Source organism: Macrobrachium rosenbergii, chromosome 22, assembly GCF_040412425.1.
Source record: "Macrobrachium rosenbergii isolate ZJJX-2024 chromosome 22, ASM4041242v1, whole genome shotgun sequence".
Classification (NCBI taxonomy): domain Eukaryota; kingdom Metazoa; phylum Arthropoda; class Malacostraca; order Decapoda; family Palaemonidae; genus Macrobrachium; species Macrobrachium rosenbergii.
The window spans coordinates 4,028,148-4,052,626 of NC_089762.1; the positions used below are offsets into that span (position 1 = coordinate 4,028,148).

Consider the following 24,479-nt stretch of genomic DNA (forward strand, 5'->3'; position numbering starts at 1 on the left):
TGTTGTACAAAAACTTTCATAGGGAGACACTGTTGTGCAAAAACTTTCATAGAGAGACACTGTTGTGCAAAAACTTTCATAGGGAGACACTATCATGTAGAAAATTTCATAAACACAAATGTGTAAGAGATTTCATAGGGAAACACTGTTGTGCAAAACTTTCATAGAGAAACACCATTGTGCAAAAACTTTCATAGAGAGACACTATCGTGCAAAAACTTTTATTGAGACACTATTGTGCAAAACCTTTCATAGTATCATGCAAAAACGTTCACAGAGAAACACTATCGCGCAAAAACTTCCACAGAGAAACACTATCGCGCAAAAACTTTCATAGAGAAACACCATTGTGCAAAAACTTCCACAGAGAAACACTGTTACGCAAAAACTCATAGAGAAACACTATGCAAAAACTTTCACAGAGAAGCACCATTGTGCAAAAACTTTCACAGAGAAGCACCATTGTGCAAAAACTTTCACAGAGAAGCACCATTGTGCAAAAACTTTCACAGAGAAACACCATTGTGCGAAAACCTTGTATAGAGAAACACCGTTATGCAAGAGCTCTCATAGAGAAACACCACTGTGCAAAAAACTTTCATAGAGAAACACTGTTGTGCAAAATTTTACAGATTACAGCACAAAAACAGGCAACCCAGACATGGTACGCATATAGGGGTAAAGCCCTGTAAACTCACTGGCATTTGCTGTGAAATTACACGTATAAAACAGCAGGTGGCGTCATTACCTCTGAAAAGAGGAAGATGGTTAGAATCTAGAGGTGCCAAAGAGTGCAAATAATTCCCCTCCCTTTTTTTATTTACTTTTGTTTACAGTCTGAGAATGGTATCTACAGGGGACGGAGGCCTCATATGTGTCATTAGGTCACGGGGGTTTTGACAGCAATGGTTGATGCTTTTCCTACAGGTGAAATTTGCAGTTAGAGCGTGTAGCAAGACTGCGTGTATTTTAGCTCACCGGAGCTGAAAGATTGTTGTGCTTTTCTAAATTTTTTTCTCAAAGTTTCTGGATGGCAAAATTCGCTAAGTTTTTTTTTTTTTTATGGACGAAGATTTCGGTTCAGTGTATTAAGAAATTCCGTCAAAATTTTGAGGAATATTACAACCACATGACTCTTAGCAGTTTCAATCTGAGATACGTAATTGCTGATTATAGAAACTTTCAGTCAATACAAAAGTATATATATATATATAGTATATATATATATATATATATATATATATATATATATATATATATATATATATATATATAATACATAAGGAAATTGTATATATATTTATTATAAATTTCTGACTCACATCAGGATCGAACCCAGGTCTTGCATCAGCTTCCAACTTCTTTTGTGACTTTTATGGCCTAGTGGGCAGCGCCCTTGCCTTTCAATTGAAAGATCTGGGTTCGATCCTGATGTGAGTCAGAAATTCATTTCTGTTCCACACGTGATTGTGTGTTGATTATTTCTATCTTATATATATTATATAATATAAATATGTGTGTGTATGTATGTATGTATGTATTCATGCATAGTTATGTATCGTAGAATTAATGATAGAGACTTTGAACTGTTAGCATTTTAAAGTCACTAGCCTCTTTGATCAAAACTTCCATTTATTATCTGTAAAAAACTTATCATTAATATTTCTTTGTTGAAGATGACAAAGAAAATTCTGTATAAGCCACGTGAATGGAAAAAAAATCAAGACCCCTGTTTAAGATTTACAAGAAAAAAATTAATGGAATAAAAAAAAAAAACAATAGAATGGACTGGATGACACAGAGTCAAGGTCTAATTCGATAGATTAGGCTGAGTCATTTCATAGTTAAGCAAATCAACAAGTTTCATTTGCGCTTATTGAAGGCAGACACCTGTTGGTGTTTGGGTTTAAGAAGATGCCCAGCAAGTTCGTGTTTTTGGTGCACCTGCGGAAGGTTGCGTTGTGTAGGGTGCAGTCAGCTGATTACAGCAGCTGTTCTGTTTTCTGTCCTCCACTTCGAGAGTGCCCTTAGCGCCAACCCATTTTCTTTCCTTGTGCTGTACTTTCTTTTATGTGACTTTCCACCCTCTCTAACAGTTGTTTCATAGTGCGGCTGTTACACCTTTCAAACCTTGTTACTCTCAGTTCACCTTTCAGCGCTGAATGACCTTACAGGCCCCCAGCGCTTGGTCTTTGACCTAAATTTAACATTCCATTCCATTCCACTCGAAGTTTAGGATTATGTTGAGTTCATCTCTTTTTCTGTCCGCGCTTTTTTCTGTCCGCCTCGGATCTTAAAAACTACTGAGGCTAGAGGGCTGCAAATTGGTATGTTGATCATCCACCCTCCAACCATCAAACATACCAAATTGCAGCCCTCTAGCCTCAGTATTTTTGATTTAATTTAAGATTAAAGTTAGCCATAATCGTGCTTCTGGGAACGATATAGGACAGGCCACCACCGGTCCGTGGTTGAAGATTCATGGGCCGCGGCTCATACAGCATTATACCGAGACCGACCACCGAAAGATAGATCTATTTTCGATGGCCTTGATTGTACGCTTTAGCAGCTGTACGTAAAACTCGAATGCGCCGAAGAAACTTAGGCGCAATTTTTACTTGTTTAAAAGTGACGTTTAATTACTGGGATGTTACATGCACCTGAAGAATACAGAACGATATACGAATATACTGTATTCATGGAAAACAGTTATTTATATTTAGTTTTTAGAAGGAAGCGGGTTTGGGGTCTTGATAAATCATAAGTTTTGTATTGCACAACGCGAATTATTATTATTATTATTATTATTATTATTATTATTATTATTATTATTATTAAGATGTATTTTTTCTGTTTTCATCTTAAGACTCATCATTGTAATGTTATGAAACGGGCAGAAGGCAACATTCTCTCTCTCTCTCTCTCTCTCTCTCTCTCTCTCTCTCTCTCTCTCTCTGATAGATGCCCAATATTCCTCTTTGTACCGCACTCGATTGTTCTAATAAGCGTTGAAGAGTCCTCGAAGTCTGCAGAATTTCCCCCTTTTATCTCTTCTTGCTTTCATCTAACGTTTCGACTGGAGGCGACCATTGTTTCTCTCTCTCTCTCTCTCTCTCTCTCTCTCTCTCTCTCTCTCTCTCTCTCAACCAGCCGACCCTTTTTCTTTCGGAAAGGGACTCATTTACAATTGCCCTTTTCAGTTTTATCAGAAGCCATGTTCCCAGCGTAACGGAAGACCTTCCCGGCAGTTCAGAACTGATAATAAAGGGGAATGGCCGTCGTGGAGCCTTGAATCTAACGTTGCACTCGTTAAACTTATATTTTTCCTCTTTTTGCGTTCTGTTAATTGCGAAATGTTCTCAGTGGCGTACCTGACATTCCATCAGTTGGGGGAGGGCCTAGGTGGGGCCAAGATATTTTTTGGGGGCGCCAAAGAAAGTTACGCAAAACTAAAGTACCAGTTCTGTAATTAGTGAAATATAGTATTCTCGAATGTATATATCCACGTGAGTGAAGGAAAATGATAGTATTAATAATTAGTAAATCTGTATTTGAAATGACAGAGCTCAATTTTCAATTAACTTTCAACTCTGACTGTATGCAAATGTACCAGATATTGTAAGGGTTAATGTTTGGCTACAAAGGGAATTTCAACTGTGGGGGCCGTGGGGGTGGCGGTCCCCGCCCCATAACGACACCACTGAATGTTCTGCACAACTGAATGAATTTGACTGATATGTTCGTTTTAGCCGAGCATGTGAACTCGGATACGATATTAATTATCTGTGTTCATGTGTGTGTGTGTGATTATCCTCTTTTGAATAATGTTTATATGCTCTTGGGTGACTTATGAGTTTCATAAGCAAGAAAGTTATTGCAAAAGATGTCATTTTGCCGTTAGCCATTTGGAAAATCAATACATTTTCTGTGCCGTTTTACCAGGTGTCTAAGGTTCAATGCTGGAAGCACATTTTTTAAAGCAACTGAATATAACAACAAGCAATTGCAGGAATTAAGATGGTATTTGATAAGAAACTAGGGAAGACGCCATCTTTCCTTTCATCATCTTAAATGATTTTAGTTTTCTGTAGAAGAAAACTGTTGTGCCGTCTTTGTCTGTCCGTCCACACTTTACTCTGTCCGCACTTTTTCTGTCCGCCCTCAGATATTAAAAACTACAGAGGCTAGAGGGCTGCAAATTGGTATGTTGATCATCCACCCTCCAATCATCCAACATACCAAGTTGCAGCCCTCTAGCCGCAGTAGTTTTCATTTTATTTAAGGTTAAAGTTAGCCGTGATCGTGCTTCTGGCAGCGATGTAGGTTAGGCGACCACCGGCCTTGGTTGAAGTTTCATGGGTCGCGGCTCATACAGCATTATACCGAGACCACCGAAAGATAGGTCTATTTTCGGTGATCTTGAGTACACGCTGTACAGAAAACTCGATTGCGTCGAAGAAACTTCGACCCATTTTTTACTTTTTTTTTTTTTTTTTTTTGAGAATGAATAACGAGGTTAGCTATCAAAGGAAAAACTGTCTGTGGAATAGTTATGTTGCTTCTCAGGTCAGAAGCACAGGAGAGTACGAGCGTTGATTGGACGCCTTAGCCTAAATCGTAGTCTTATCAGTCCTGGGCTTCTGGAGTTGGATGTCACGAATTTATACAGTAATTACGGAGGTTGGTAAATTCATATAAATATAATCTTTTATATTCAAACCCTTAGGTATTGTGTTTTTGTATATGCGTAATAACGTCACTGTATACGCATCATGTAGACCAGGGGCTCCCAAACTGGGGGTCATGAGCCCTTTTCTGGGGGTCATGGAGGGTCTAACAACTATAGGCACTACATTCAGCTTGTCGGAACGGGGCTAAACTTTTTAGAAGGCTTATAAATGTGGGGGTCATGACAGGTCCAATTGGTACTGCTGTAAGGGGTCACGTAATAAAAAAAGTTTGGGAAACACTGATGTAGACAATCTAGTGATATACGAGTATTTTACGTTTGCGTGACATACATGTATACACACTCGTAGTTATATATGTGTGTGTGTGTGTGTGTGTATTTAAACTGAAGGTCAAAATACTGAGGATCAAGAAACCTCCAATTTGTGGCATAAAGATTTATTTATGATTGTTACGGATGCATTCCTGCATTGTGCTGCTGGACGATAGGTTCGCTCTCTCTCTTTCTCTCTCTCCAGCTGGCACGAGACGCGGCATCATCTGGCGCCAGAGAGACTCTTACCAACTCGGCCAGTGGTTTTGTCAAGTTGATGATGGTAGACTTTGTCTCTCTCCTTTTCCCCCCTCCCCTTTCATCAGTCAGCTATCCAACCCTCCCCCTCCTCTGTCTCCCCCTTCCCCTCCCCTCCCTCCCCTCTCTCATTCCCACACCCCTTCCTTGGCCTGCTTAGAAGTCTGGCGGCGTGATCTCCCTGAACCTGATGCTTTTCCACATGAAGAATTGGAGTGGTCTCGCGTTTTTCAAGGACGTTCAAAACCAGAGATGTTTCTGCATTTTTCTCTGCTAAGCTTTTGTTTTGGCTCTTGGAATGAGATTTTCTCATATCTGTTGTTTTACTCCTTTAAGTTATTATTTATTTTATATATCATAGTTTTTCTCTTTTAAGTAACACATTAGTATATATTATTATTATTATTATTATTGTTGTTGTTCAGAAGATAAACCCTATTCATATGGAACAAGCCCACCAAAGGGACCATTGACTTGAAATTCAAGCTTCCAAAGAATATTATAATGTTCATTCGAAAGAAGCAACAGAGAGTAAAGGGGAATACAGAAAGAGGAGATAAATTATTAGAAAAACGGATAAATTAAATTAATGGATAAATAAAGAAATAAGAAGCTGAAAAGTTGGCAAGTTAACGTTTGTTGTAATCTGGGTAGCAGAATTCTTTCTTGTTAAGATGAATTAACAAACAAGTAAATAAATAAGTAAGAGGGTGAGAGGGTTGGCAGGTTAATAATTTTTTTCAATATGGCCAACAGAATTCTTTCTTATTAAGATAGTAAATATGGCTTAGCATGTGAAACATTTCTGAAAGAAAGTGAGGAACATAGAAGGTATTTATCGTAATTAGACCGAGAAACATTTGCTGCTTCCGAAGCATTTCACCAGTGATAAGAACTCTCTTGTACCAAGGCACTTTGATAAGAAATCAGGAGAAGAACTGGGTTCTGTCTGGCAGCCCCTGGCGAGCTAAGGAAATTTAAGGCTCCAGATAGAATTACGAGGTGCAGGGTGGCATCTGCAGTGTCGCTGGAACGAATCTGTCTGATTCTGCCTGGACTGAATTGATCATCGCCGCCATTTCATTTGTTTATTTGTCAGGATGATGGTGTTAGGTTAAGGTTTAAGCCTCCCCTTCATAGTGCAACTGCGAGGTTTTCATGTTACACCTTTGTAACCTTTTACTCTGAATTTTCCTTGTAGCTCTGAATTACCTCGTACGTCCCAGCGCTTGTCCTCCGGCCTAAATTGCATATTCTGTTCTAAGGCCTAGGGCCTAAAGGTGTATTGTTCAGTTCGCATAGCGATGTTAGAGCTTACACTCCCAGCCATTTCTCTCTCTCTCTCTCTCTCTCTCTCTCTCTCTCTCTCTCTCTCTCTCTCTCTCTCTCTCTCTCTCTCTCTCTCTCTCACTCGTATATGCGGAAATATCTACAGGAGAGAAGTAATTACAAAAAGGAAATATTTTAGTAGCAAATTTTAGCTATCAGGATAAATAAATAGCTAAGCAAAATTAGGTAAAGAGATAAAAATGGAGCATCGGTAGGCTTGTTCGGTTCATGAAACCAGGTCCCTTGGACACGCGCCCTCAGAGTGTGAGAAATTTATGAATACGATATACGATTCATTACGTCATCCACGTCGGGCCTTGGCCTTCATACATCTGCGATAAATTGATAAATTTAATCGCAGTAGTTTGATTTATGTAGAAAATTTCAGCAGGAGCAGATAGCTTATATTTAATTGCGTGTTTGTGCATGTTTGTGTGTGTGTGCATGTGTAAGTGCATGCGTGTGTCTTGAACGATTTTTGCTTGGGTGTAAACATTTGGTTGGTCCCTCCCCTAAAGGTGATTCTTTATGAACAGCGATAAATCTTTGAATAATATATTGCCATGGAAACAGTCTTACCTATTCACATTGCTTCCGCCAGCGGAGTTGAAAGATGATGTTTTTGCCTTCGTCTGTCTGTCATTAGGAGTGTGTGTGTGTGTTCGTTAACAGGATTTCTCAAGAACTGATGCACGGATTTTGATGGCTCTGTATTATAATAATAATAATAATAATAATAATAATAATAATAATAATAATAATAATAATAATATTCTTTATTTTAGCTCAGGGCCATATAGGCTACATGAAATATGAAAAGTAGAGGCATTATAACAGATAGACACAATCTAGATAATTGAGATAACTTGATTAAAATGATGATTGGCAATATCCACACAGTTGCTGAAGTATAGTTGTAGAAACAGTAGTTATATTAATGGTAGGGACAGTACTAATATTGAGAATAATAGTAAAAATATAAAAAAAATGATAACAATTAAAATCAGATTACATACAAACTAATTTCCAGCTGGGTGGCCACCGACAGACACCGGACATTTATTATCACTTAGAATTAAGAAGGAAAGGGAGGATTATTAATGGAGAAATCAAATGAAATTCAAGTGTGGTGTTGGGGACTTCGAAATTGCGAGATGACACTCCTTTTGCGTGGCTTGACAGAGATTCCCCCCTCTGCGGAAGGCGCTTGTGTGTGTGTGTGTGTGTGTGTGTGTGTGTGTGTTTGAGTGTTAGGTAAAGATCTGAAAAACAGGCAAAGAATTGTGAGAAACCCAGAAGATATTGATCAGGGAACCTCGAGACAAATAGGCCGTAGGGGGGGTTAGTGCCGTCAGTGCACCTCATGCGGTGCACTGTAGGCATTACTTTAGGTTCTTTGCAGCGTTCCTTCTGCCCCTAGCTGCAAGCCATTTTCATTCCTTTTACTGTACCTCCGTTCATATTCACTTTCTTCCGTCTTACTTTCCACCCGTTCCTAACGATTGATTCTTAGTGCAACTGCGAGGTTTTCTTCCTCTTATGCCTTTCAAACCTTTTTACTATCTATATCCGGTTCAGCGATGGATGACCTCATTGGTCCCAGCGCTTGGCTTCGGCCTAAATTTTGTATTCTATTCTATTCTGTTCTATTCTATTCTATTCTATTCTATTCTATTTAGACGAATAACTTTTGAGGTTTCGCGTCAGCAGATCGTCAACTTTCCACCAACTTCTCCCAAATGGAAATCAGTGGAAGGTTACCATCTTCCAAGTTTCTGTTTGTGCATTCGTAATGTCCGTTTGTGCATTGCATTCTTAATTTATCCTGCAACGCAAAAGCTCACGATTGGGTAAAATCATACCGTTATTTCAACTCCGGTGGCGTGATTATTGACGATTAAGGTGATTCCGAAATTATGTAAAATGCTGTCTGCTTCCTAATGGCATATTGCGAGTTGTTATTCCATAAATAAGTGTAGCTTATATTAATTTGTAAAGGTTATATGAATTTGCGTTTGCTGATACACCAAGTAGAATTTATATGTGAATTTGTTCATATACACTTGATGTATGAGTAATAAGTGAGAATTCATTGATAGTTCCAAGGTGTGTGAAATTTGGTTTATCCTTACATGATGATGACGATGTAAGTGATCTGTTGTTTAAAACTATCTTTCTGAGAGACTTCGGAAATGATATCGTTTGATATAGATGTTTTCAGGCTCTTCCTCGATACCTCGCATGTAGAAATATGACTTAGCGCTGTTTTTACTATATTCGGATAATATATAGACCGCAATTTGTTTTGCATACTTTGGTAATGTCTTATGCCAGCCTTGATGCATGTTTGTGCTCTTTGCTGTAAAATTTGTAATGTAGAATAAAGCTTCTAAGGAATGACAGCTCAGATTGATTTGGTGTCTCTCCAGTTTTTGAACACCCTTTCCACCCATGTGTCTGTGTAAGTAGATTCCGGCTGGTGATGGCACGTGTAAGGAAATTTTAGTCTGATATTCATCACAAAAGCCTTTGAAACTACAACGTATTCATACTTATATTTTTTCAATTTGAAACCAGATCCCCTAGTGTGGATGTGTCTTGTTAACTCTGCATGGTTCGAATATCACCAAATGGCTGATGCATGATGTTTCTCCTCCATATCTTGTATTTATGGGCAACCACACACAGGTCACTCTGAATCTTGAGGACTGCTAACGTAGTGATAGTAAGCGGCGCAATTAGTAAAGGGTTGTGGACCATTTTATAGGAGGGGAAACCCCTAAATGGCAATGAGCCTCTTCTGGGGCAGGGGGAGGCAGTTGCACCCACGCTCTGCACTCTTGTTGGATGCCGGAAAAAGAAACTGATAGCATTCTTGATGCCTTGCTTGAGTGAAAGCCACCAGATGGCTGAGTCCAGATGTTTGGAGTTCCAATACCTGTACTGATGTTGTTGAAAAATGGAGAAATATGAGAAAAGATATTAGTACACCCATAACGCCAAAAATGATGGTCAAGGAAAAAAGGGCGGAGGTAGCAAGCCCCAAATTGTCATAAAATTTTGTCCTTTAATTATTTTGGTTATGTGGATGTGTGGAAACCGGACTGTTCGCAGGTAAACGACCTGTGTAGACCCAAGAAAATTTTTTTACCCTGATACCTCCTGCCACTTGCAGCGGCTTATCTCTTGCTGATATGTGTGGGATCCCTCAATTCCTATTTGAAAAAAAATAATAATACGTCGAGTATGTCAGAAGTCATTCAATTTTAACTTTTGCCTGGAAGGTGATGACCTTGAAAAGTGTAATGCATGTTTACAGATTCCCCTTGGAAAGTTATAGATGAGGACCATTTTGCAGAGGTTAGGGACCGCTATTGGAGGGAGAGTTTAGGCGTTTTTGCAGAAGAAATGGCATATTACAAACTGTATATATATATATATATATATATATATATATATATATATATATATATATATATATATATATAACTAGCCTACCATTGCTATAAAAGATAGTGGTAAAGGAAGAGAATGCACAGGCAGCAATAGCCGGCCCTGGGATCTCAGAGATCGGGCTGAATTAACCTTCATTTCGCATAATTATACAGAAAGTCAAGGGCAGTTAATGATAAAACAGCATCGCATACCTAACCTGGTGCCTTTGTGCACTGGTAAAGACTAGTTAAAGCTTTCTACCCCCCAGTGATTGGAGAGGCCTCCCCGCATTGGATGACAGTCAACTCAAATTTATATAGGGTATAATATATATATATATATATATATATATATATATATATATATATATATATATATATATATATATATATATATATATATATATATCAGTGTGCGGCTTAACTTCTCGAATTCGTCACACTTTCTGGATACGATACATTGGTAAAGGAAACGTGATGTTATGTCATTGTGGTTATTAGAAAATAAGTGGAGGCAAAATGACTAGCAGAATATGTATATGTATATATATATATATATATATATATATATATATATATATATATATATATATATATATATATATATATATATATAGAATATATGCGTGTGTGGCCGTGCTCTAATAAGCTAAACCTAATTAAGCAGGAAGATTCAAACCATTCGTTCGCTCTCTCATCTGCAGACCCTTTTTCATCTGCGCTGTGTTCGAAGTCACTTTCTCTTAACTATGGGAAAGTCTCGCGAAGACGACACACTATTAAACGTAATGAATTGATCCGGTCTCACCGTATGCTCTCAGGGAACGTGAGAGATTCGCCTCTTCTCAGTGAACGCCCTGACTCTTCAAATCGATGCCCCTCTCCTCTCTACTTCTCAGGATGATGATAGCGTACGGTGTTGAGAGACTTTCAGAGTTGATATGATAAAGATGCTCACGATGATGATGTAATTTAAACGTCAGTTTTGATGCTTTTCTTTTCACGGTTCCCTCGTCAGTGTCAGGTGACAAAGCTTCGACGGGGCCTTTGTAAAGTAAGGCCTTACTGAGGAACTCCTTCAGCGGGGTAGTGCCGTCAGTGCACCTCACGGGGTCCACTGTAGGCATTACTTTAGGGTCTTTGCAGCCTCTAGCTGCAACCTCTTTCATTTCTTTTACTGTACATCTGTTGATATTCTCTTTTTTCCCCACCTGCGAGATTTCCATCCTGTTACACCTTTCAAACCTTCTCACTGTCAATTTCCCTTCAGTGCTGAATGACCTCATAGGTCCCAACGCTTGGCCTTTGGCCTAAAATCTGTATTCTGTTCTATTCTTACTGAGGAGCGCTGGATGCCCTCATAGGTCCCAGCGCTTGTCATTTGGCCTGAATTCTATATTCTACTCTATATTCTATTCTTACTGGGGATGATCTCGGCCGTTTTCTCCATAAATATCTGTTTGCACAATTAAAAGCACTTGCTGTCCTGCACTTCGGCACCTGACGGGAGCACTTGTCCTCTTGAAGGAGACCCAGTGGCCTCTGGGGAAGCTTTCCATGAGAAAAGTTCTTCTGGGGTTCGCCACGTTGGTCCAGTGGCTTGGATGTTTACGCTCTTGACTGACCACAAGGGTGACCCCTGGAAGCATGGAAGAAAAGCCTGGAGGCGTCCGCCTGCCATCGCACCCCCGGAAAGGGGATATTACATCCTCCCCTCCAAGGAAGGATCCATCGTCAGAGCGGAAGGGGCCCCAGTGTGCTTCGAGGGCCGATTGAGGACAGGGGCTTATTTAGACCCTGTGGGTGGAGGTTTTACCTGGAAGTGATTTATCCGCATATCGACGGATACAGAACTTAGAATTCTGCAGGGAAGTCAAACTCGATGTGGTATTTTGATATCCGGTGTCCATTTTTGGTTGTCTGTTGTTTTCTTGTGCTTGAAAAATGTACAGAAAATGTTGAAGGATATGCCATTGACTCATGAATTTGTGGAATGTTTTGACTCAAAAACCTCTGAGATCAGTCGTATGACATTGAACAGTAAGTAAGTTTGTGTTTTCTCAAATGTTTCGCGCAAAATATTGAAGGTGTTTGCTGTTGCTTGCGTCACTGTCACCCAAGTATTATCATTTTTATTAGTTGTAATAATAAACTAATGTTTAGTGTTATGCATTTGATGGAAATTAGTCACGGACGGAAGGAGTCACGAGGTCCAACTGTTTCGTTTAGTTATTGCAGAAAAAAGTGAAAGGTTCTTTTTTTTTTTTTTTTTTTAGTGTTTCCTATTCTAGTTAACCAGTGGACCATAAGGTCTCCGCGAAGACTTATTATGATGTGGTGAAGCTCGCTGCTCCCTTGTGGTCATCTCTTGATAATTACTCGAACCGAGAGAAATTGTGATCAACTGGCTTTGAGGTAAAGCGATACCTAAGTTCATTACGACATGCTGCTGGGGGGGAGAAGAGAGAGAGAGAATATGAAATGTCTTCATAACAGCATCTGGTGCTGCAGTGTAAGGTGCTTGATTTTAACAGCATTCAACAAAGGTGCGATGTTTTAATGTATTACGAGTTGCTGACGTATGGGGAGAGAGAGAGAGAGAGAATATGAAATTTTATCATAACAGCATCTGATGCAGCAGTTTAAGGTGCCTGATTTTAACAGCATTCAATAAAGGCGCAATGTTTTAATGTAAAGTATTACGAGTTGTTGACGCATGCTGTCTTTTTTAACTAACAAGTAAGGGAGAGGAGAGAGAAGAGAGGATATGAAATGTCTTCAAAACAGCATCTGGTGCTGCAGTTTAAAGTGCATGATTTTAACAGCATTCAAGACAGATGCAATGTTTTAATTTAGCACTAGTTGCTGACGAATGCTTTTTTTTTTTTGTAGCTAACAAGTTAAGGAGAATTTCGACATCAATCGCAGCTGATTGTGACACGCTAATTTGGTCGAGTCATCTCACATCGTCACTCTAAGCAATAGCTACTTTTTAAGGATTGCCTTGTCAGCATTCCTCCGGTTAAAATGCGTGAAGACAAGGTCAATTTGCAGGTAGTCGTTGCGTTCTGACCCATTTTCATTTATTTATATACGTTGAACTGGTTCAGACACCATTCATCAAGATTGTAGAATTAGGTTGGAAACGAAAGGGGTTACGCAGGTTGAAGAGTTTTAAAGTCTACAATGATTCTTTGTTAAAAAGGGATTGTATTACGCCGACTGAATGTCGTCACGAGAGGGTGGTTTGCTCTGCACGTTTGTTGTCATTATTATTATTATTATTATTATTATTATTGTTATTATTATTATCTTGGTCTCGACAGTAATTATTATTATTATTTATTATTATTATTATTATTATTATTATTATTATTATTATCATCATCATCGTCTTGGCCTCGACAGCAAGTATTATTATTATTATTATTATTATTATTATTATTATTATTATTATTATCATCGTCTTGGCCTCGACAGCAAGTTTTTATTATTATTATTATTATTATTATTATTATTATTATTATTATCATCTTGGCCTCGGCAGCAAGTGTTTCTCAGTAATACTACTGACCTACTCCATGCATTTGCACTTTGTTTTGTTGTCCACTTCAACAGATTCGAAACACACTCGACTATGTTGCCTCTTTCAGAATGATGTAGAAAAGCCAAGAGAAAAAGAATGAATTGCGAAACTTTTGTTGATAACTTCTTCCTTTGGGTGAAATCACTTAAGTAAGGTCACCTCCAGAGGGTAGTGTTAGCTAAGCTTTTTAGGAAACATTATATATATATATATATATTTTATATATATATATATATATATATATATATATATATATATATATATATATATATATATATATATATATATATATATATATATATATATATATATATACATATATATATATATATATATATATATATATATATATATATATATATATATTTTTTCAGGTGTATTTTTTGAAACACTTACTAAAGATACTTGTTTTGCTTAGCTTATCATACGCTTACATTGGTTTTGGTCCGAAGTGTTGTATTTGCAAACGGGTATAATTCTTTTTTTTATTAAAGCCTATAGTTTTCATTCCGATCTTTGCAGGTTTGATTTTAATTAGCAGGGGTTTTTCACCTGATGTATGGTGTTCAAACATCTATTGCGTTTTTATTCGCTGGTCATGTTGGAGCGGAACTCTGCTTTCTCTGTTATGCTAATTAGTTATTTTCATTAGCAGTCTCGTTCATTTTACTCCTATTTCAAATAACAGATAAACGTTGTACATATTTTTAAAAAAGAAATTTAATTTCCTTTGCTTTTAACCCATTATTGTGTAGTCTAGTGTAAATTTAATATTATGCATAAAATCACTGTTAATGATCCACGGTATAATTTCTAAAACAGGTTGGGAGGTTTTTTGCGAAAGAAAAACTTTACGGAGTCAACGGAATGGAATGGAATATAGAGTTTAGGCCAAAGGCCAAGCGCTGGGGCCTATGAGGTCATTCAGCGTTGGAAAGGAAATTGAGAGTAAAAGGTTTGAAAGGTGTAACCGGAGGAAAACCTCAAAGCAGTTTCACCATGAAATAATTGTTAGGAGAAGGTGGATAGCAAGATGGAAGAAAGATAATATGAATGGAGGTACAGTAAAAGGAATGAAAGGTGTTGCACGTAGGGGCCATGGAAGGGACGCTGCAAAGAACCTGAAGTAATGCCTACAGTGCACCGCATGAGGTGCACTGACGGCACTACTTCGCTACGGGGACGGAGTCAACATTCCACGGCGCAAATGAAGTCAGTTTTGCCACCGTGTCTCAGACGCATTATTCACTTCGTCAAGGTGACAGTGAATATCCAGGTCATTAGCGGAATTATTCACTCTTAAATACTTAAGCCGATGTCGACCCTTTTCACTTTAATTTCCAAAGAAATTTCATCATTGCACAACGAAAAGACGAAGTGTTCAAGCAGCATTTGCAATATGAAGCACTTTTGCGGTCTTTTCACTTTCTCCTGTGATATCACTGTTTGTTCCTTCCCTTCCTCCTGCTCTTCTTCCTCCTCCTCCACCCACCTTTCCACTTTCCGTTCCACTTACACCCTTCCAAATGCAGCCATCTTTTGTCCCGGGGAGTGCTTTTACCCCCTGGCGCATTATTGATCATCATCATGAACCTCCTCGCAGTGTCACTACATTCCCGGACGCGGCTAAAAAGTTTTCGTTGGCCAGAGCTGCGAATTTTACGGTCACGGTCCCCTTGACAGTATTCGTGCATATCTCGCATATATTTGTGTCTATATGCGAAGGTTGAAACCCTTGGGTGCGCGTGCGGGCGGGCTAGTAAATATAGATTTGCTCCGGCGGGCCTTCCTTCAGTTAATTCAATCCATGACTAACTCGTTAAACTTATTATCCGTTTATCTTCGCCGCCGCACCTTTTCTTCAATTGCTGATGGCATGGTTAGCATGCCATTGCTGTCTCCGCACTGTATGCAACTGGCTCGTATTACCTCGATGTTAATGGAAGCTTGCGGATAGGACTTCCAGGTGCACGTGTACTCTTGTCCGGGTACCTCGCTTTATCTATTTCGATGAAGCTAATCGAGTTGTCTTACATTCGAATTTGGTAGTAAAGTAATAGCATTTTTCCAGTGCAGCTCCCATTTACTGATTTTTATATTTATAATCACACACTATCACTTAGGTAGTAAATGGCACGATCTGTTTGCCCAAGGAAATGCCAGTGGTTTCGTGTTCACTTGCATTGTAACCCAAGACAATGGAACGCCTTGGTAGTGGTTGTGAACCTCTTGGTGAGGTAAATGCTCTTTAAATGGTAGATGAGTCCACTCTGAGTGGCAGGAGAAAAAGTTGAGATAAGTGTGTTTAGTCCAAATTTGGAAAAGAGTGAGAGTGAAAGAGAATTTTTGGTAGAGTTTGAATGTGTGCCTTGCTGAGTTTGGAGGACATGAAAGGATGATTGTGCTAAGAGATTTAAATGCAAAAATAGTTAAAAGGGCGATTGTGCTAAGTGATTTAAATGCAAAAGTACGTAAGAAAAAAATAGCTGGTGTTGTGGGGAGATGTGGCTTTCTTAGAGTAAATGAATTAGTGGAGAACTTTGTGGAAGTGTGTTTGGAAAGGGGCATGATTTTGGTAAATATGGTGTTCTCAAAGAAAGGCATAAACAATAACTCGTGGAGAAAGGGATATTCCAGAGTATCTGGAAAAGCAAGCTGAAGGACACAATGAAAAGAGAAAGGGAGTTGCTGCAGGTATATCTCATCGTTATTTGGTCAAAGCAAAAGGAAATTATTTTAGATGCATTTGCAAGGAGTGCAAGTGAGTGAGAATCAGGAGGCACGTAATAAAAAGCGCTGGGGGGAGAAGTTTAGCAAGTAAGGAATTCAGTGAGAATATCGTTCTTCTGCACAGAGGTAAATGCAGAGGGGGAAAGGTTAAGGTGCAAATGGATTTCAGACTGAAAGATGCAAAAGAAGAGATGGAGTCAGTCTTTGCAGAGTTTTTTAAAGGTGGGAGATAGAGAGTTAGATCTAAATGATGCTTGGATTGAAGGGGTTAGGGTAAGTTTGAGAGTGCTTGTGGAAGATACTGGTGACGATGAAAGGAAGACAATTCAAGAGGCTGAGAAATGGAAGGATGCTAGGAGTTGCTGGGATTACAAGTGAGATGCTGCAGTACCATTGTGAATGGATGATTTGATTGGATGACAGACATGTGTAATGCATGTCTGGATAAGGTAAAGGTTCCAAAGGGATGGGTGAGTGGGATAATTGTTTTTCTGGCAGGATTGATGCAAGAAATCAGAGAAAGGAGAGTAGATGCACTGACAAATTGTAGGATAAGATGTGTTGTTAAGAGGTGTGGAATGATCAGTGTTTGCTTATGATACAGTGGTGATTCAGGGTAGTGAAGAGAAGCTGCAAAGACAAGTGAAGAGTTTGAATGTTTTGCAAGAGTAGAATATTAAGAGTACATGTGAGCAAGACTAAAGTTCTGGTTATAAATGGAAACCAGGAAGCGGGAGTATTGAATGTTCTTATGAATGGTGAGAGATTGGAAGTAGTTGACTGATGTATTTGGGGGTTAATGTTTCATGAGGAAAGTAGGATGAGAGAAGAGTTAAGTTTCAGGGTAAGTGAAATGAAAAGTAAGAGGATGTTTCCATAAAATTGGGAAGAAACTCTGAATGCCTGTGAGGCATGCTTGCAATATATGATGGGATTGAAGAACCAAGTCTCCTGTATGGAAGGGATGTGAGGATATTAAATGCAAACCACTGAATGCCTGTGAGGCATGGTTGCATTATATGACGGGATTGAAGAACCAAGTCTCCTATATGGAAGGGATGTGAGGATGTTAAATGCAAACCAGAGAAAGAAGGTGGAAGCTATAGGGATGATTTTTTGAAACAGTTTTTATTTTACGAGAAGAATTGGAAGGGTAAGAGGAAAGAGCTGTGTGGGAGTGGCGAAGGAATATTCATACATGAGATGGATTAGAGTCTTTTAGATGGTTTGGTCAGGTGGAAAGAATGGAGGTTGATAGGTTGGTGAAAGTGTTGGGAGAAAGGAGGGGAGAAGATTTGGAGAGAAAGGGGTATTGGAAGGGAGGGGCCTCATTATCCCGAAAGCCAGAGGGTAGTGTAATGTAAGTGGTAAATGGTGCAATAGGTGGAGGCGGGCTTGACAAACTGCGGGTGAGCCTTCTTTGTATGCATAATATGCCATTAGTGCTGTGGAAGTTTTTCTCTATAGTAGGTTCATCCATAAATTAGCAGTTTTTAAGTGGGATTGTGATTACTGCTTTTTCTTGGGAGCTATCTCTTATTAGGAGAAATGGCTTAATGTTTATATATATATATATATATATATATATATATATATATATATATATATATATATATATATATATATATAGAGAGATATAGAGAGAGAGAGAGAGAGAGAGAGAGAGAGAGAGAGAGAGAGAGGCCTCGTAGTATTATCGTTGACATCCTTGGCTCACTAGTAAGGGAACCCAGGTTGGAATCCTGAGGAGGAATAAAACAGTATGTGTTGTATCCCATTAACATGTGTTCACATAAGCAGTTATCTTATATATATATATATATATATATATATATATATATATATATATATATTTATATTTATGTGTATGTATAACATACATACATACATCTGTGCATGTGTATAATATACTATGCATTGCATACGTACATTGGTGAATGTGCTACATAGTTTATGCTTATATGAGTAAGTCAAGTATTTAAAGGGTACTTCTGAGTTCGTCAGTCTATAAGAAACGGCTCAGGTCCGTCCCTCCCATCGAAGATAGCCGACACCCTCTTGTCCCTCTTGAAACCTCTTCTTTCTCTTTTCACCTCTTGTCCCTCTTGTTACCTTCTTGTACCTCTTGTTACCTTCAGACCTGGGCTGAATGGGGGTAGAAGACTGGCAGTTCCAACAGCCACCTTGCTAGTTACCCAGTTGTGTCCATGAACTGCCGGTCTCGATGAAGATAAAAATTAAGCTCACAGATTCATTTGTTTACCATATTACAGTTAATGACGAAAGCCAGTAGTTAAGTAAAATTGTGATGTGCAGTTCACAAAATGTTTAGTTTTCCAAAATTGTGATGTGCAGTTCAGAAAATGTTTAGTTTTCCAAAATTGTGATGTGCAGTTCAGAAAATGATTAGTTTTCCAAAATTGTGATGTGCAGTTCAGAAAATGTTTAGTTTTCCGAAATGTGATGTGCAGTTCAGAAAATGTTTAGTATTCCAAAATCGTAATGTCCAGCTCAGAAAATATTTAGTTTTCCAAAATGTGATGTGCAGTTCAGAAAATGTTTAGTTTTCCAAAATTGTGATGTCCAGCTCAGAAAATGTTTAGTCTTCCAAAATTGTGATGTGCAGCTCAGAAAATGTTTCGTTTTCCAAAATGTGATGTACAGTTCAGAAAATGTGTAGTCTTCCAAAATTGTGATGTGCAGCTCAGAAAATGTTTAGTTTTCCAAAATGTGATGTACAGTTCAGAAAATGTTTAGTTTTCCAAAATGTGATGTGCAGTTCAGAAAATGTTTAGTTTTCCAAAATGTGATGTGCAGCTCAGAAAATGTTTAGTTTTCCAAAATGTGATGTGCAGTTCAGAAAATGTTAAGTTTTCCAAAATCGTGATGTCCAGCTCAGAAAATTTTTAGTTTTCCAAAATGTGATGCGCAGCTCAGAAAATGTTTAGTTTTCCAAAATGTGATGTGCAGTTCAGAAAATGTTTAGTTTTCCAAAATCGTGATGTCCAGCTCAGAAAATGTTTAGTTCTCCAAAATGTGATGTGCAGCTCAGAAAATGTTTAGTTTTCCAAAAGGTGATGTGCAGCTCAGAAAATGTTTAGTTTTCCAAAATGTGATGTGCAGTTCAGAAAATGTTTAGTTTTCCAAAATGTGATGTCCAGCTCAGAAAATGTTTAGTTTTTCAAAATGTGATGTGCAGTTCAGAAAATGTTTAGTTTTCCAAAATTGTGATGTCCAGCTCAGAAAATGTTTAGTTTTCCAAAATGTGATGTGCAGTTCAGAAAATGTTTAATTTTCCAAAATGTGATGTGCAGTTCAGAAAATGTTTAGTTTTCCAAAATCGTGATGTCCAGCTCAGAAAATGTTTGGTTTTCCAAAATGTGATGTGCAGCTTAGAAAATGTTTAGTTTTCCAAAATGTGATGTGCAGCTCAGAAAATGTTTAGTTTTCCAAAATTGTGATGTGCAGTTCAGAAAATGTTTAGTTTTCCCACCAAACAAAATTCTTGATCATCTTTGAGCAACAGTGAGGCAAGCTGTACACTGAGGAAATTGCTGACATATTTAAATATGCAGTAGATTTGATAAGGCAAGGTGGGTAGGTGGATGGAGGAATATCATACACCATAAGGCATGAATTAAGCGAGAGAAAAAGGCAGGTCATGAATATGTTGCAATGCATGGTGGTACAGGTGTTGTGTGAAACACCTGCTTGTATCAGTTGGAACATAGCTAACAACTTGAGGAAACAGCTGAGCGGATAGGCTACCCCTCCCTTAGTTTTGGTAGCGTTTTGTTACATATGGTCGTGAGTGAGGTTAGGAATTCGAATCTCTGCTGCTAATATTTTTTTCAGTCGTCTGTATGTTCGTTTGCATTGACCCCCCTAGCGTTAAGTATCTGCCAGTGTATGTCAGTCATCTTGAAGATGTCAAAAATAAGGGAGGCAATTAATCAGAATTCATACTTCTTGTTTCATTTTCCCCTGTGGTACTTTGAATGAAAATTTCACGTGTAAAGGTTACAAGTCCTGCTGGCTCTAGATATATAATCTTCGCGTGTTGCTTGTGATCGTATAACGCACACACGCACACACGCACACACACACGCATATACATACACACACACACACACACACATATATATACACACACACACACACACATATATATATATATATATATATATATATATATATATATATATATAAAATAGAAATAATCAGCACACAGTCACGTGTGGAACAGAAATAAATTTCTGAATCATTCAGGTTCCAACTTCTTTTATGACTTGTATGACCCAGCGCTTTCCTCTGTATTGTTGATACACCCCATCAGAGTACAAGTTCTGCTGGTTCTTGATATACCATCTTCGTGTGTTGCTTGTGATCGTATAACACACACAAACACACGCACATATAGGCTATATATATATATATATATATATATATATATATATATATATATATATATATATATATATATATAAATAATCAGCACACAACCACGTGTGGAACAGAAATAAATTTCTGACTCATTCAGGTTCCAACTTCTTTTATGACTTGTATGGTCTAGTGGGCAGCGCCCTTGCCTTTCAATTGAAAGACCTGGATTCGATCCTGATGTGAGTCAGAAATTTATAAATATATATTTGTGGGTATGTATGTATGTGTATATAGTGTGTGTCTGCATGTATTTACGGGTGTGCGTTGCTACTCCAGGATTGCTTACCTGTATGAGCGAAATGTTGACGAACAGAATTTTACATGTTAACGATATGAAAGAAATAGACAATTATTGTTATACTGTAATGGTAAGGAGAAGGTTTATATTTCTCAAAAAAAATTTTCTCTGAAAAAATAAAAAATGTGCAGCCCTTCGTTGGGTAAATTTCATTAACAGTTCAAATTTCCATCTCTCTCTCTCTCTCTCTCTCTCTCTCTCTCTCTCTCTCTCTCTCTCTCTCTCTCTCTCTCTCTCCAAGAGGAACTAGGTCCTGAAATTCAGTAATATCTGAAACTTAATTTTTTTTCTATTTATCGAAACGAGGTCTTAGTAATTTTGAAATTTGTTGTTATTCACGAAATCCAAAAATGGTCACCTGGCTAGACAGCCGTCTAGTGTTAGAATACCTAGATGTAAACTAGATTTAAGGTGTCTTGTAAATCAAGAGCTTGCGTATTGTTTCTTGCTCGTCCACAAGGTAGCTATCAAATTTCATGGCAGATTAGAACGATACTTTTGGTAGGGGCAGGTTATGACCCAGTGAGGATTTGTTTACATTTTGGGACTTGCCCGGTACGAGTTCAGATTTGTTTGCAGTTTTGTCAGGATTGTGAAATCTATGTTCCAAGTTTCTGTTCCCATCATTTGCACCAATGTAATAAACTGAATTGTTATATCAGAACGTCGAGCGCAGCACTAGGATTTGGAAGTAAATTGTATTGGCAATGTTGGAGTTCAGCCTTATTGATTTCTGCCGAGGATTACGGTGGTATTAGATATTTTCCTTTCCTGAAACATACTTAATTGATATTTTGATAACCAGACATATACACACACATATATATAATATATATACATATATATACATATAAATATTATATATATATATAGCCTATATGTATATAGGTGATAGTTCTTGAAGTAATGTAAAAACTCTTTTAAAACACCCTGTGAGACCGTGGCAAAAAGTATGCTTTTGTCCGCAAGTTGCTATTTCAGTTGATGTACTTACCTGTGTGCGTATGTATCACATTCGAGTATGAACACATTACCATTTGTACATGCAAGAAATTGCGTAGTATATTTACATTCCAGGTGACGCTCCGGACTCTCATTTCTCATGGAAGCCTAATATTGATTCGTATGCAGGAACCCCCACCCCCTCCATTCTCGTCCCTGGTACCAGGTCCCTCCCCAGCCTCTGTTGTCAGCCGTGGAAACGAAACCAGTTTTGAAGTTCTCGGAAACTTGTCCTTGAATTCAGTTTTCCCTGACGTCTCCTGACGTCTCTCTTTCTCTCTCTCTCTCTCTCTCTCTCTCTCTCTCTCTCTCTCTCTCTCTCTCTCCAGCCAGAAGGCGGAGACGATGAAATTGCCTTGTTTGTGATGAGTGATTGAAATGTATGCTGTTTATTTTATTTTATTTGATTTTTATTTTTGGCCTAACGCTTGGCACGATTCTGTGGTTTTCTTTCTTGAATTTTTTTTTTTTTTGATAGATTCGGCTGGCCTTGTGCCAGCACGAGCTTTTATACTCCTTGGGCAGTCAGTATGACAAGCCGAACCTTCGTAGCTGGCTGTGATAAAGAGTGGGGTACGATAATGAAGGCGATAAAGAAAGGGACACGAGAATGACGTTGATAAAGAAAGGGGTACGATTATGAAGGTGATAAAGAAAAGGGTACGAGAATGACGTTGATAAAGAAAGGGGTACGATTATGAAGGTGATAAAAAAAAGGGGCACGAGAATGACGTTGATAAAGAAAGGGGTAAAATTATGAAGGCGATAAAGAAAGGGGTACGAGAATAACGTTGATAAAGAAAGGGGTACGATAATGAAAGTGATAAAGAAAGGGGAACGAGAATGACGTTGATAAAGAAAGGATTACGATAATGAAAGTGATAAAGAAAGGGTACGAGAATGAAAGTGATAAAGAAATGAGTACGAGAATGAAGGTGATAAAGAAAGGGGTACGAGAATTACGATAAAGAAAGGGGTGCGATAGAAAGTGATAAAGAAAGGGGTACAAGAATGAAGGGGATGTAGAAAGGGGTACGATTATGAAGGTGATAAAGAAATGGGTACGAGAATGACGTTGATAAAGAAAGGGGTACGAGAATGACTGATAAAAAAGGGGTACGATTATGAAGGTGATAAAGAAAGTGGTACGAGAATGACTTTGATAAAAAAGGGGTACGATTATGAAGGTGATAAAGAAAGTGGGTACGTTAATGACTTTGATAAAAAAAAGGGGTACGATTATGAAGGTGATAAAGAAAGGGGTACGAGAATGACGTTGATAAAGAAAGTGGTACGAGAATGACGTTGATAAAGGAAGGGGTACGATTATGAAGGTGATAAAGAAAGGGGTACGAGAATGACGTTGATAAAGAAAGGGATATGATTATGAAGGTGATAAAGAAAGGGGTATGAGAATGAAGGTGGTAAAGAAAGGGGTACAAGAATGACGTTGATAAAGAAAGGGGTACGACCATGAAGGTGATAAAGGAAGAGGTACGAGAATGACGATACAGAAGCGGGTACGATAATGAAAGTGATAAAGAAGGGATACGAGAATGACGTTGATAAAGAAAGGGGTACAAGAATGACGTTGATAAAGAAAGGGGGTACGACAATGGCGCCATACCGATGGTGGGCAGGGGGTCGGACTGACTTAATCACTTCCCAGTCAATAAGGGCTAAAGGTCACTGGCCTCTCAGTCTGACCACATCGATACCGAGGAAGCCCAGGCCTTGTGTTCTACCCGTGCATGGCCACGGTTCTACCGCCACAAGCGGTGTATCCCCGTTCCCACACACACATGTCGCAAGTGCTTGGCATAACGTCGCTTGCATTGCAAGGTCGCTGCGCGGTGCTTTCACTCAAACCTTTATACTGTTTCAAGTCAGTCAGTGCCTTTGTTCTCGCCTTGCTCGGTTCTTCTGTGATATCCTTTAGGGCGGCGACTTTCACCGAGATTCTCTTTGTGTAAGGCGAAGGATCAGCGAAAAACTCCCGATCGTCTTTGTTCGCGGAAGGGTCAGTTTTGAGTCTGGAAGTCATGCTTACAGAAAGAGGTAAGCGGAATGGGATTGTGGGGCAAATGTCGAAGGCATCACAGGTGTGGTTGATGAAGACCTTTATATTTATTTTTAAAGAGATTGCATGGTATATTGCTTGATAAATAGAATATTTGTGTAATGTTTATTTAACATCGTAATATATTTACTATATAATTGTGGATTTTTATTACACAGATAAATAGAATATTTGAGTAATGTTTATTTAACATAGTAATATATACACTACATAATTGTGGATTTTCATTGATTAAACATTGTTTTTCACGAGATTGTGAATTTCTTAGCAAAATGAATATTGCAAAGAACGCATCGATTCGTGAGGATTTTATGCAG

General features: G+C 38.4%; 1 protein-coding gene across 29 annotated transcripts in view; it reads left to right on the top strand.

Moving 5' to 3' along the window:
• The window catches only part of LOC136850546 (CAP-Gly domain-containing linker protein 1-like), a 673,714-nt gene that overhangs the window by 159,524 nt on the left and 489,711 nt on the right, over window positions 1-24,479 (top strand). The window contains exon 1 of one of the 29 annotated variants that reach the window (XM_067124164.1): window positions 11,777-12,063. The exons of the other annotated variants lie outside the window; for them this stretch is intronic. The gene's annotated coding sequence lies outside the window, so the exon portion shown is untranslated. Of the gene's footprint in view, window positions 1-11,776; window positions 12,064-24,479 lie in introns of those variants that run through there. 29 annotated transcript variants of the gene reach the window in all.